Source organism: Castanea sativa, chromosome 4 (assembly GCF_040712315.1).
Source record: "Castanea sativa cultivar Marrone di Chiusa Pesio chromosome 4, ASM4071231v1".
In the NCBI taxonomy this organism is placed as follows: domain Eukaryota; kingdom Viridiplantae; phylum Streptophyta; class Magnoliopsida; order Fagales; family Fagaceae; genus Castanea; species Castanea sativa.
Window position 1 is genome coordinate 13,381,608 of NC_134016.1, and position 12,589 is coordinate 13,394,196.

Here is a 12,589-nt window from a genome sequence, read left to right on the forward strand (position 1 = left end):
AATTAGGCTAAAATAGAATTCTCTCTCAGATAAAAAAAAAATTCTTGATTTTAAGTGTTTTTCTTTTAGACAAATTAGGTCTTGTTATGGTAGGGTATCAATTAGGATCTCTTTTAAAATATTTTTACTTGTCAATTAAGTTTTATGGAGCCTTTAATTAGGTTTCCAAATGAAAATTACGTTTAATTTTTCAAATTAATAAGGGCCGTTTGGTAATCTTCTAGAAACGTTATTTGTATTTTTTGGAAATATATGTGGGTGAAAAAGTGTGAAAATGCATGTAACGTTGTTTAAAAACTGAAAACATGTGTTTAAACACATGTACCAAACAACCCCTAAAATTTCAGAGTGTTTTCTCCATTATTTTCCTGTTGGATTTTGGAGTTTTGCCTTGTGTATCTAAGGGTTATTTTCTTGAGATAGACGTGTTTTGTTTCTTGTGGTTTTTTGCTTGCAGTAGTCATTCGACACAAAGCATTTATGGGGGGGGGGGGGGGGTATGAGGATGGTTGGGGTTTGTGGTGATGCTTCAAGAATTATGCAATGGTCATTGCCCCATGAGGAAGGAGGTATTGTGTGCTAAGTTACAACAAAGTTCTGATCTCAAGCCATTACCAAAAAACACACTTAGGGTCTGGAACTAAAGTAGGCTCATACACAAAGAAGTAATTGACGGGTTGGAAAGAATTGGTAACGAACAAGGGTATTCCACATGCGTCAATAGATAATGGGATAAGCAGACATGGAGTGCATAAGGAAAAGCCATTGACTAAGGAGAATTGTTATGAGCAGTATACATATGTGAATCTATAATTTGAATTGGTTATCATTATAATTGCCAAGTGCGCACTCTTCTTGAACTTAATATGGTATCCAAGTTGGTGGTTTAGCTCCAATCTAAGTTCCATTTAAAAGTTAAAAAAATTCTATTGGTTGGGTCCACTTATTGAGGGGATTCTATGCCACGTGTGAGGAAGCTTTAGAATAATGATTAAGTGATTACATTCACCATTTTCTATTAGTTTAACATTGTAGGAGTGATGTCATGTTGACTTTGTAATCTCATCAATGGTAAGCCTTCCACTGTTCTAGGAAGTCAAATTTCTTTTATTGTGTTGTCTCTTGATAAACTGTTGTTCCATTTAACTCCAAAGATTTTTGGGTTTGTTCTTATGTTCACATTTAGGTCTAGGCATTATGAACTCGATCACTTGAGTGTATTTTTTGTGTGTATTCTCATGCTTAGAAGGGATACAAGTGTTATTATCCTATGCTTCATCGATACTTTGTTAGTGTTTGATATCACTTTCCTTGACTCCACTTCATATTACACCTCTCGTCCAGATAGTGATAACTATCCTTTATGTCTTCCTTGATTACCTCCATCTCCTTTTTCCACTAGCACTAATAGTTCATCTCTAGTCACTCCTCCTGAGAAACCCTTATAGGTGTAATGTTGTTGATGGCCACCTCTCATTAAACCTTCTATTCCATTTGGAGTTCCGCGTCCTGGTCCTGGTTCTTTTCACATTGTTTTATGCAAAGGTAGTGCTTGTACTTTTCATCCTACCTATTTCTCAGCTCATACCATATGCATAATTATCTCCATTGTTTTGTGATTTTTCCTTTTCTTTGTCTTACTTGGTTATTTTCTTATTTCTAAGTCTGTCCAAGAGTTATCTATTCCAGCCTCGAAGTAAGCTATGGAAGAAGAGTGTTAGCGAATATTTTAAACACCTTTCCATTCCAGTGGAAATGGTCGGAATTTTTCATCCTAGTGTGTAGTTTGGTGCAAGTGACTCCCTGCTCCATATCACCCTGAATTTCTGCCTGTAATGGAGTTCTGGTTGGAATTCCATCATTCCGGGTGAATGTTGGTTTTGAAGCAAAATGAAGAGTTGGTTTTCTTGGATCTGATGGTGGGGGAAAATTCAAAAAGGAGAGGGACTAAGTTAGTAAAGGAAGACTGTGAGCCAAAAAATACAAAAGCAAAAAGAAGAATTTGAGCCGAGAAGGTAGAGGGAATGGTAAAAAAATAAAAATAAAAGTAGAAAGAAGATGAAAAGGATGAGAAGAGACTTACAGAGGACACCAGAACGAAGAAGATAAGAAGAGAAGGAATGGTGAGACTTACTCTTGAGAAAGGACAAAATAAAAAGTACTGAAGAGAGAACAGGTGGGAGGGGTAGTCTTTTGCAAATTTTAAGTTCTAAGGAGAGATCATGTGTTGCTATAGATCTATGTCAATGTATTGTTTCCTGGCTGTGTTTTTCTAGAATGCTATAGGTGCTTCATAAGCTACAAGCTTGGTGACTAATAGTTGGATTATATTGTTTTGTAATTATTTGAAGTTACCATGAATCATATTTCTGCGTTTTTTTTAATAAAAAAAATATATAAAAAGGAAGCTTCTTGGAAGTTGCCTGCTTTTCAAATTTACCATTACAGTGTAATAATTGTCATTAGATCATCAATTTGAAAATTTTAGCTTATAGTAATAAGTATAATATTTATTATTATTATTATTATTATTATTATTATTATTATTTATGTGTGTGTAAATCCAAAATTGTACACCGGCATGTATCGATATTGAAATATTTTGTTCCAGTAGCCAATTCAGTGTAGTCCCCAGAATGGAATTCAAAACTTTGATGTCAGCACTTCTTGAGAATGACACTTTGAACTTAGTTACTCCTCCATTTAGGAAGTTTATTGTTGGTGGTTGATGTGTTGGTGCTGTGAAGTACTAGCTAGAGGGGGTTTATTGAGTGTTTCAAAACTAGCATGATCGCTAGGGGCAATACTCAGACTTATGGTTTAAGTTACTCTGAGACCTTTTCTCTTGTTGCTAAAATTTTAAGATTTTAATATCATTGTCTACTAATTTTGGTCAGGCACTATTTCAATTAGATGTCAAAAATGGCTTTCTACGTGGAGATTTATAGGAAGAGTTCTAAATAGAGCAATCACTTGGGTTTGTTGCTCATGGGGAGCCTGGTAAGGGGTGTTGATTACATAAGGCCATCTATGGCCTTAAGTGATGTAGAACAAGAAATGGGGTTTAATTTTTATTGTTTGTCGATTTATATATTTTTTGTGTAATTTTCGTTATTTTAGGTGAAGATTTTATTTCCTTGTTTTTAATTGTTTCTAAGTGTTTGTTATTCAAATAAGAGTCCAATTATTGTTGGTTATCAATTAGGATCAGTTTAGAGATATTTTGACTTGGAAAATAAGTTTTCTGGGGCCTTTAAATAGGTTTGCTAGATGTATGATGAATTTAGATCAATATACATTCAATGAAATTGGGGTTTTTATTATTCCTGGTGGATTCTAGTGTTCTTCCTTGTGGATTCGAGGGCCTTCTTATATGGATTTAAAGGTTTTGCTATGCTTGAATGAGATCTAGTCCACTTTCACATTTCCGTTCCGCATCATCTGGAATTAGAGCTTTTCGATGATTTGGTATGGCAAACAATCAAGGTGAGTGTAACAACAGTGTTGAAGAAATGCATGGGGTACAGGCCCTTGGGGATGCACTCCAGGCTTATCAGCAAGTATAGAATATTGGTTCAATGAGATTCGTGACTCGCTCAATGATTTGAGTTTGAAAACCAAACAAAATCATGAAGACCATGGAAGTAATTGTGTCCAAGATTGTTCTCATGGCCAATCTATCAACAAAAATGTTTGTAATTTCAATGATATTCAATACTTTGATGGTGAATCATACTCAAAAGAATTCATAGATTGGATGTTGGATCTTGTAGATTATTTTGCTTATGCAAAGGTCTTTGAACATTTCAAGGTGTTTTTTGTATCAAGAATACTTGAGAGTGATGTAGCAAATTGGTGGAATGATATACAATATTTTAGAAGGAGAAGATGTAAGTTGAATATTTCCTTATAGCCTAGAATGAAAAGATAGATGGTTAGTTTCTTCTTTCCTCGCGATTATGAGGAGATTATTATTATTTTTTCTTAATACAAGTTGTAGTCTTAGACAAAAAAATTTATTTGATGGGGATTGTAGTGAGAATCTTAATATCAGTTCATTGAGAGAAGATCAAAATTTGGATGACATTGATGAAAAGAAAATTTCAATTAAAGAAGTTGAACATAATCACGTTTTGACAAAATTTGAAGGGTTGGAAGATAGAAAATTTGAAGAAAGACCTCTATTGAAGAAAATATTTTAGAATTTCTTGAAGAGGCTCAAGAGGAAAATATGGAGTAAATTAGGGAGAAGGGCATAAATCATGTGAAGGAAATTATTGGGAATATTATAGAAGATCCAATTGAAGTCAAGTATGACAATGAGCCCATAACTCGAAATTCCTAGGATCCAGTTGATTTTCTTATGACCACTACAACACAATCTATTGCTTTTCTTGCAGTTGAAAAGTTTGATGTTTTCTTTAATCCTCCGCTGGTTAATATTGCAAATCAATGGAAGGGTGAAGAGAAGAAATTTTGGATAGTGCGAATTGTGGAAAACAATTCTAAGCCGGTTTTGAAGATGCCAAGTATTTGAAGTATTTGTTTATTTGGAGTGGAAGATTTCAATTTCCAATCGAAAATTTGAGGTCGAGTTTGATTCAAGTGAGGGGTATGATGTAGGACAAGATATAGGGTTAAATTTTTATCATTCGTTGATTTTTGAATTTTTGATGTGATTATTGTTATTTTAGGTGATAGGATTTTATTTCCATGTTTTTGGGTGTTTTTAAAGGTTTGTGTTACGACCCTGCTCTGGTTGTGTCGACATTGTCTGCTCTGGGGCCCATACCCTTCAATATTTTGTTCTCCTCCAATGCACACAGCAGTGGGGGAAAAGACCTCTACACATTAAAGAGAGGTTACTTCTTATAAGGACATCCCCATGTGCTTCCCTAGGCTATGTGAGATTCCATAAATTGCTAGACCCCTAATTTTGGGTCTCTACAATCCACTCCCCTTACGAGTACGCACATCCTCGCGTGTGGGGCCTACACTTTTGGCTAGGGCATGGCTCTGATACTATCTGCAACGACCTCGCCCCAACTATGTAGATATTGTCTGCTTTGGGGCCCATACCTTGGGATGCACGGACGTGGCAAACTGGTCGCCGCACCCGCATCTGATGCGGTATCGCGTGAGGGCCGCAGCTGCCTGCGCGTTGAACCGCGTCCTTTTTTTTTTTCTTTCTCTTTTGTGATACGTGCCAACGCGGGCCAATTCGTGCCGAACTGGGCTGATTTGGATCGTATCGGCCGAATATCGGTGTGTTTCGGCCGGAAAAAGAAAATCGGAGGTAAGGAAAAAAAAAAAAACCGAAAATACCACGCTGCTATCGTCGTCAGAATTCACCGGCCTTAACCCCTTTCTTCTTCTTCTTCATCTTCGTCTTCTTCCTTTTTTTTTGCCATAGGCCAGCGTACATTCTAGTTGTTGATAAGTTTTGTTTTTTTGTTTTTTTTGGAAAAGGATTGTTAAATGCCTTTGTTAACAACTGGGCTTTATTTGTTTTGTGTGCCTCTGACCAAACACGTGACTGAGCCCATCTTCCCCTTTATTTTTTTATTTTTTTTAATGGGAAGCTACACCTATTTAATGCCTGCCATATATATCCCTTATTTTGTTTTTGGGCTAACCAAATACGTGAGCCACTAAGCCACATCTTTATTTATTTATGGGAAGCCTCATCTATTTTAATACCTTTGTCAATAATTCTAGTGTCAAAAACTTTTGTGTACTTATTACTATTTTTTATTTATTATTATTATTATATGAGTTTTCTATTATTATTATTATTATATAAAAAAGCATGCTTAGCAATATATAAAATATATAAATAAAAATATTTTAAATAATTTTTTAATTGCCGCACCTACACCCGAATTTGAAAACGCACCCGTGTTTCATAGCCCATACCCCTCACGGTTTTACTCTCCCAAAGCACATAGCAATGGGGGTAAATGCCTCTACACGTTAAAGGGAGATCATTCCTTATAAACACATCCCCATGTTCTTCTCTAGGAGATGTGGGATTCCATGGATTGCAAGGCCCCACTTTTGGGTTTCTACAATCTACACATACCCCTCACAGTTTTGCTCTCCCCCAAAGCACACAACAATGGAGGAAAAGGCCTCTACACATTAAAAGGAGGTCACTTTTTATAAGCACATTCCTATGTGCTTCTCTAGGCAATGTGAGATTCCATGAATTGCAAGACCCCACTTTTGGGTCTCTACAGTTTGTTAGTCAAATATGAGTCCTATTGTGGTAGGTTATCAATTAGCATCAGTTTGGAGTTATTTTGACTTGGAAAATAAGTTTTTTGGAGCCTTTAAATTGGGCTGCAAGATGTATTACGAATTTAGACCAGTTTAAATTCAATAAAATTGAGGTTTTTATTACTTTTGGTGGATTTTAGTGTTCTTCCTTATGGATTTAAGGGCCCTTTTATATGGATTTAAGGGTTTCATTATGCTAGAACGAGATCTAGCTCACTTTCACATTTCTGTTCTGCATCATTATGTAATTTCCTAGAGCTTGGTTTGGTAAATTAAGTGATGCCGTATCCAAGTTTGGGTTGCACTATTGTCAATTTGATCGCTCAGGTTTCTCTTACACGTCTGAGAGAGGGAAGATTTTATTGACTCTTTATATTGATGATATTAGTAGTGGTTGGTCTACTTTTTCTCGCTACATTCAGTTTGAGATTGGAGATGGGACTAGAGTGAAACTTAGGCATGATGTCTGGTGTGTGGATAATCCTTTGAATGTGTTTTCTAGAATTATTCAAAATTAGTAGTGTTAAGGAGGCTTATGTGGCTGATCTCATGTAGTTCCTTAATGGGGTTCTTTATTGGGACTTGGAATTCTTGTGAGCATTTCAAGATTGGGAATTGGAATCTTTGTATATTTTTTGGGATGTTATATATGGAGTCTTGTTGAGGGTTATTGGTGAGGATAAGATGTGTTGGACGCCCCTAGGAGTAGGGGCTTTGAGGTGAGCCATTATTATTAGGCCTTGTTGGGTGTATGTACTCAATCCTTCCGTTAGAGAAGTATTTGGAAGCAAAAAGTTCTTTCCAGAGTTGCATTTTTTGTTTGGATTGCAGCTTTGGGAACTATTTTGGCTATTGATAATTTATGTAAGAGGAAGGTTGTTATGTCCCAAGGACACATGGAGTTAGGAGTAGCTGAGTCAGAAAGTGGCTAAAGGATAAGTATGGAAATCAAGATATTGCCTCACGTAGTAGTTATCATTGGAATTTTATAATTCAGTTGTGTTAGGATAATGCGTTATTTGAATTTGAATTAAGTTGTTGTTAGGATGGAGTCTATCTAGAGTTCTAGCTGATAGGATTATGAGTTATCTTGTTTAATTTGAATTCTAGTTCAGTGTATTTAAGCATTAATATGAATAATATGAGGCAAGCAAAATTTAATCCCAAATATCATTCTCTTCCTTTATTTCTAGGAGGGTAGTCACCTCGAATACGACTAAATTATCTAACAAATTGCAGTTCAATGCAAAGGTGTTGATTTTAGACTAGTGTTATGTGTGCAAAAGTAATGGAGAATCGGTAGATCATATTTTATTACATTGTCCAATTGTTTTTGAGATGTGGTCTATGGTGTTCACCTTGTTTGGTATATATTGGGCAATGTCAAAGACCAGTTGAGCTCCTTGCATGTTGGCAAGGAAAATTTGGTCATCATTGTAATGGTCTTATTTGGATGGTTGTCCCTCATTGTTTGACGTGGTGCATTTGGCGGGAGAGAAACAACCGGTGTTTTGAAGATTCTAAAAGGACAGTAGTTGACTTAAAACTTTTCTTTTTAAAAAAACTATTTGATTGGATTTCTATCATAGGAAGTTATGTTTTTTTGGTTTATGATTTGATGGATGCTTGTAAGTTATGTATTTGATTGATTTGGTCCCCTACTGTACACTTCTTGTATACTTGGGTGATTCCATTTTATGACTCTAAATAAAATTTTCATTACTTATAAAAAAAAAAAAAAAAAAAAATTTATCGTCCGTGATGACAATAAGGTAATTGATGAGTTAAAGACAACCTTCCAAATTTCATCGAACAAAGGATTTGGAAAAGCCATGTTGTTTCTTAGGTATTGAGGTACCACGATCTAAAGAGAAAAATTATTGTCAAAAAGGAAATATGTGTTAGATATTTTGGAAGAAATAGTCCTGTTAGGTTCACATTCCTAATATATCAATTAAATAATCATATTATATATTTCTCCTTTTCTTAATAACATGTAATATAGTTGAACTAATACTCATAATGTTAATGAGTACATATACTAGAGGAGTATCACACACGGGCCAAATAGAAAACTCATAATTATTTTGGAATGAATCTGTAAGCATTACCTAGTTAATTATGATGTTCAGGGGGCATCACATAGTTAAACATAATTAAAGGGGACATTTGGCATGAACACAACAAATCCAATTTCTCAAATCTAGGTTTCCAATTGGGTTATAATTTTCTTATAGATTAGAGTATACATGGAATGGAAGTTCTATATATACTCCTTATCATTCCTTCATGCATGGAAGTATATTTAGGCTATAAAGTCATTAGCCATGTTACTACATAAACTAGTAACACAGGGGAAGTATGGGAGATACCAGCTAGCAGCACTAGCAAGCAGCTCAACTTCAATCAATATAAACTTCCAACTTCTAAAAGAAGTTTTCTTTTCATCTTTGTATTACAGAGCTTGCTTGAGGGAAGCAATGCTGTATATGCTACATTGCTACTTTGTAAGTTAGTTGTGGCTGCTTCGAAGCCTTTTGATGTTTCTTTAAATTGAAATACTTAAAAGATAACTAAACTTGAGAATCAAAACCATTTAAACCAGGAAGTGAAGTTATGGAAATCCTGAGGCAGCGCTCAAATAGCTTGTTCAAGTTGATTGCACTTCTGATTTTGTTCCTTTTTCTGACTGGCCAGTGGCCACAAGGAATCCATAGCTGGGCTGCCCTAATATTCCAACCACTCTTTTTTCTTGCAATGGCTGTAATGTGGGAATGGTTTGTCCAGCCATGTGATTCCTTCATCAGTTCATCTTCTTTCACCTCGTATGCTTCCACGTTCATCCAAACAGGCCGAAGGACTATCACGTACCTTCCATTGTCCTATCATTTCTTTTCCTTTTTCTGCTAATCTTCTACAAACATTCACTGCAACTTTTCTTGATAGAATTTGCTAAACATTTTATATTATAATATCAAATTTGAGAACTCATTTGATCTTCATTTAAATCATTGTTGTTTCATGTGTTATCACATTTGGGTGTTAATTCATTTTTTTAAAGGAAAAAACTTGAATTGTTTCTTCACAAAATGTGAACTCATATATTCAATGTGTCCATCAATCAGAGCATGGAACAAAGATGGAGAAAGTGATCCTTCAAGATAATCAAATACGAGAGTTCGACTCATGGTGTAACCTAAATTTTTTAAATAAGGTAAGTATTTGGAGAGTAAGAGAATGAAATGCTGAGTTCCTCTATTTTAGGTCTTTTGTTTATCTTGGAAACACAGGAATCTTTAGGACACTGGAAATATTTGCTGAATTTGCAGTAAAGCAGCATTAATTTTTTTCTACTGTGCTTTTTTTTTTAGTCTAATGACATGAATTGGATGTCTAATGAACGTGAAAACTTTTCGATGGTGCAGCACTGCCTTATGTCTACATGTTTGTACATGTGAACAGTATTTACTTCTTCAGATGAGTTGTTGAGAAAAAAAATAAATTGTTTTTTTGTGGACCAAATGCCGAGTTTGTGAAAAATTTAGATAATGTTTTTTTCAACATTAGAAAATGTATACAGGTCAAATTCTGCAAACGTGAGAGGTATTTAAATTAGAAGAGAACTGTTTTCTTCAACTTGAATATTTTGAAGCAATATTTGCATTTTTGGTATGCCAGTTGTCAATTGTGTGGTAAACCTCAGCAGGTTTTGTGACTGCCTGTGTGCTACCACCTGAAACATCAGTCATCTTTATCCAGCTTAACATATTTGTTTGTAATTTTTTATTTTGTCTATTTAGAATTGGCTACCACTTCTTTCCAATGCATTAAGTTATGGTTCTTACGAAATGTTTTTCCTTGCTCAATATCTCATGTCTGCCGTGTCTTCTTTGTCAACACACTGCATGTGTTGACTGTTGACTGTTGAGAAGTCTCCATGTTCTCGTTATACTGATGCTTCCTCCACTTTCCTTTTGCAGAAGTTTGTTATTGCAAGAGTATGCTCGCCTGATTTGGCCAAAAAAAAAGTTTGCACATCTGAGATCCTTCTGAAGTCATTCCGCTTCCTCTCAACAATCTCTGCTCATTGTCAGTTATTTTTATCGAGGCAGATGGGTTATTGAGCTCTGCTTTCTCTGCTCTCAACTATTTGTCGTAGCATGATCTAGTGAAAGCATTTTTCACTTAAGTTGGTCCTTCTTTTTGGTCTGAACAAACTAACTTGAGAATGGTGTTGAAAGTAAAAATCTAACAGAACTTTAATTTCGATTCTTGAAAAAGTTACTTTAGATTATCTTAACTTCTACCCATTTGCCTTATTCTTACACTGGCCATCAGTTGGGTGCATATATGTAAACTTTTGTAAATATACAATTACATGTTATAAAGTAGTCATTGATGATTGAAGATTACAACGGCCAATTGTCCCTCAGTTTTATTATTTTTAAGGGGTTTTTTTTTTTTTTTTTCCTAATCAATTGCAATCCCACCCCCTGTTTTGAAATTTTAAAAATACTCTACAACCATACCAAAATATAGTTTGGCAAGAGCAAGGTTGAACTCACAAGGACTTGTATGAACGTTTGAAAATTAATCAAGCCTAAACTAAATTATTCCCAATCTAGTATAAAAACTGTTTATTTTAAAATTAAATAAACTAAACAAGTAATTAATCTAAGCGAATAAATGATAAAGGCAATAAAGATATTTAAGCAATCAATAAAAAAGAATTTAAGATTTTGGAATATGCTTTGTTATCATGGAAGATGTTATCATTAAAACCTCTATTTTAAAATCTAAAGCATGCCATTCTTCACTTCTTAAATAGAAAGTCAAATCAAGAAATAATAAACAAAGCATGCAATCAATTAAGATAAATTCTAAATAACGAGAAAAACATGATTGAACTCATATTGAAAATTCTATTTTAGTCAATTGATATGAAGCAAGAACATTTAAATCATTAAAGAAACCTTGTTGATTGGATAGGTTAATTTTTTGATCTTGATGAATCGTTAGATAAAAAAGGAATTTTTTGTCAATTTTATCAATTATTTGACAATTATTAAACCTAGTCTTAGTATTTTTATTCTTGTTGGTAACGTTATCAATTTCGACCCAGGCCTTAATATTGATCTTCTTTCTAAGACAAAAATGGAGGATTTTCCAATCCAAATATTTTCTATCTGATTTTTTTTTTCTATATCTAGACTATCATCTTCGACGAGAGAATTATGGATAAGGATACCTCCTTGCATATCAAATAATTTGCTTTTAGGCGTAATTTGTTCAATGAGATAAGAACATAATAATTAGAAAAAATATAGAATTCATTTTAAAATTTTTTTTTTAGCACTTAACCTTTTCGCGGATTCAATTGTTCAAAAAAGAATTTGCGGAGAAGAGAGATATTTTTACCTATATTTTTTTTAGTACAATTTGTATAATCGAATATGAGTGAAGCACAAAAGAAGGTTTGGACTTATTAAACATGCACAGATATAACTATCTTATAGATACGCCCCCTTTATTATAGCTCTATTCGGTACAATGCATGTCGTGTTCTATCAAAATCTCGATTTTATGCTTGAATGAAAATTTGTATAAAAATTGAAGCATGATAATTTATCGAGAATTTCCTATAAGCATCATAGACAGATAAGATACCCGATTAGATTTAGATAAGATTTGTGTAACAAGTTATGTAACTACCACAATGGGAAAAATTAAATTTCAGCTGTAGTACTAGCCTGCCGTCTCTCCCTTTTATAATTTTATTCTTACACGCTGACTTCAACTTCAAGTCTGCCTCCCAAAGTGGCCCAAAAGTCTTTAACTTGATCTGCTAAAAAGGGGAAGCCCACTAACAAATATGAATATAATTCTCTTCAACTTGGCTTTGGTCCCACCTGTAGTTCAACATTGTCTACCGGGACGGAACTAGGATTTGAAATCAAGGGGCAAATATAATTTTCTTGAGGGGGACAAATATAATTTTTCTTGTGCTTATTTTCTAAAATTTTAAATATATACCTACTATTTAATATTTTAAAAAAATTTGGGGGGGCCACAGCTCCCCTCAGCTTGTACATGGTTATATATCTGATTGTCTAATAACTAATGGTTTACGAGCTCTCAAGTAGTAGAAGAAAGAGAGAATATATAGCTTCTTCTTCTTCTTCTTCCAGTAGTTTCCTTTAGCATGGAAAGTCTTTATTACCTATGAAACAAAGATTATTTATAATTAGTCATAAAATAGCATGAAAATAATTGTAGATGTAAAAATATGAGAGTACTTTATTAAGTATAC

The 12,589-nt window shown here is 34.2% G+C and overlaps 1 protein-coding gene across 5 annotated transcripts in view; it reads left to right on the plus strand.

Moving 5' to 3' along the window:
* The window catches only part of LOC142631285 (histone-lysine N-methyltransferase ATX2), a 45,791-nt gene extending 35,097 nt beyond the window's left edge, over positions 1-10,694 (plus strand). For 3 of the 5 annotated variants that reach the window (XR_012843565.1, XR_012843562.1, XR_012843563.1), the window contains 2 exons: positions 9,405-9,493; positions 10,260-10,694. The gene's annotated coding sequence lies outside the window, so the exon portion shown is untranslated. The remainder of the gene's footprint in view (positions 1-9,404; positions 9,494-10,259) is intronic. The other 2 variants (XR_012843566.1, XM_075805420.1) reach the window with 1 other exon arrangement.
* The last annotated feature ends 1,895 nt before the right edge of the window (positions 10,695-12,589 follow it).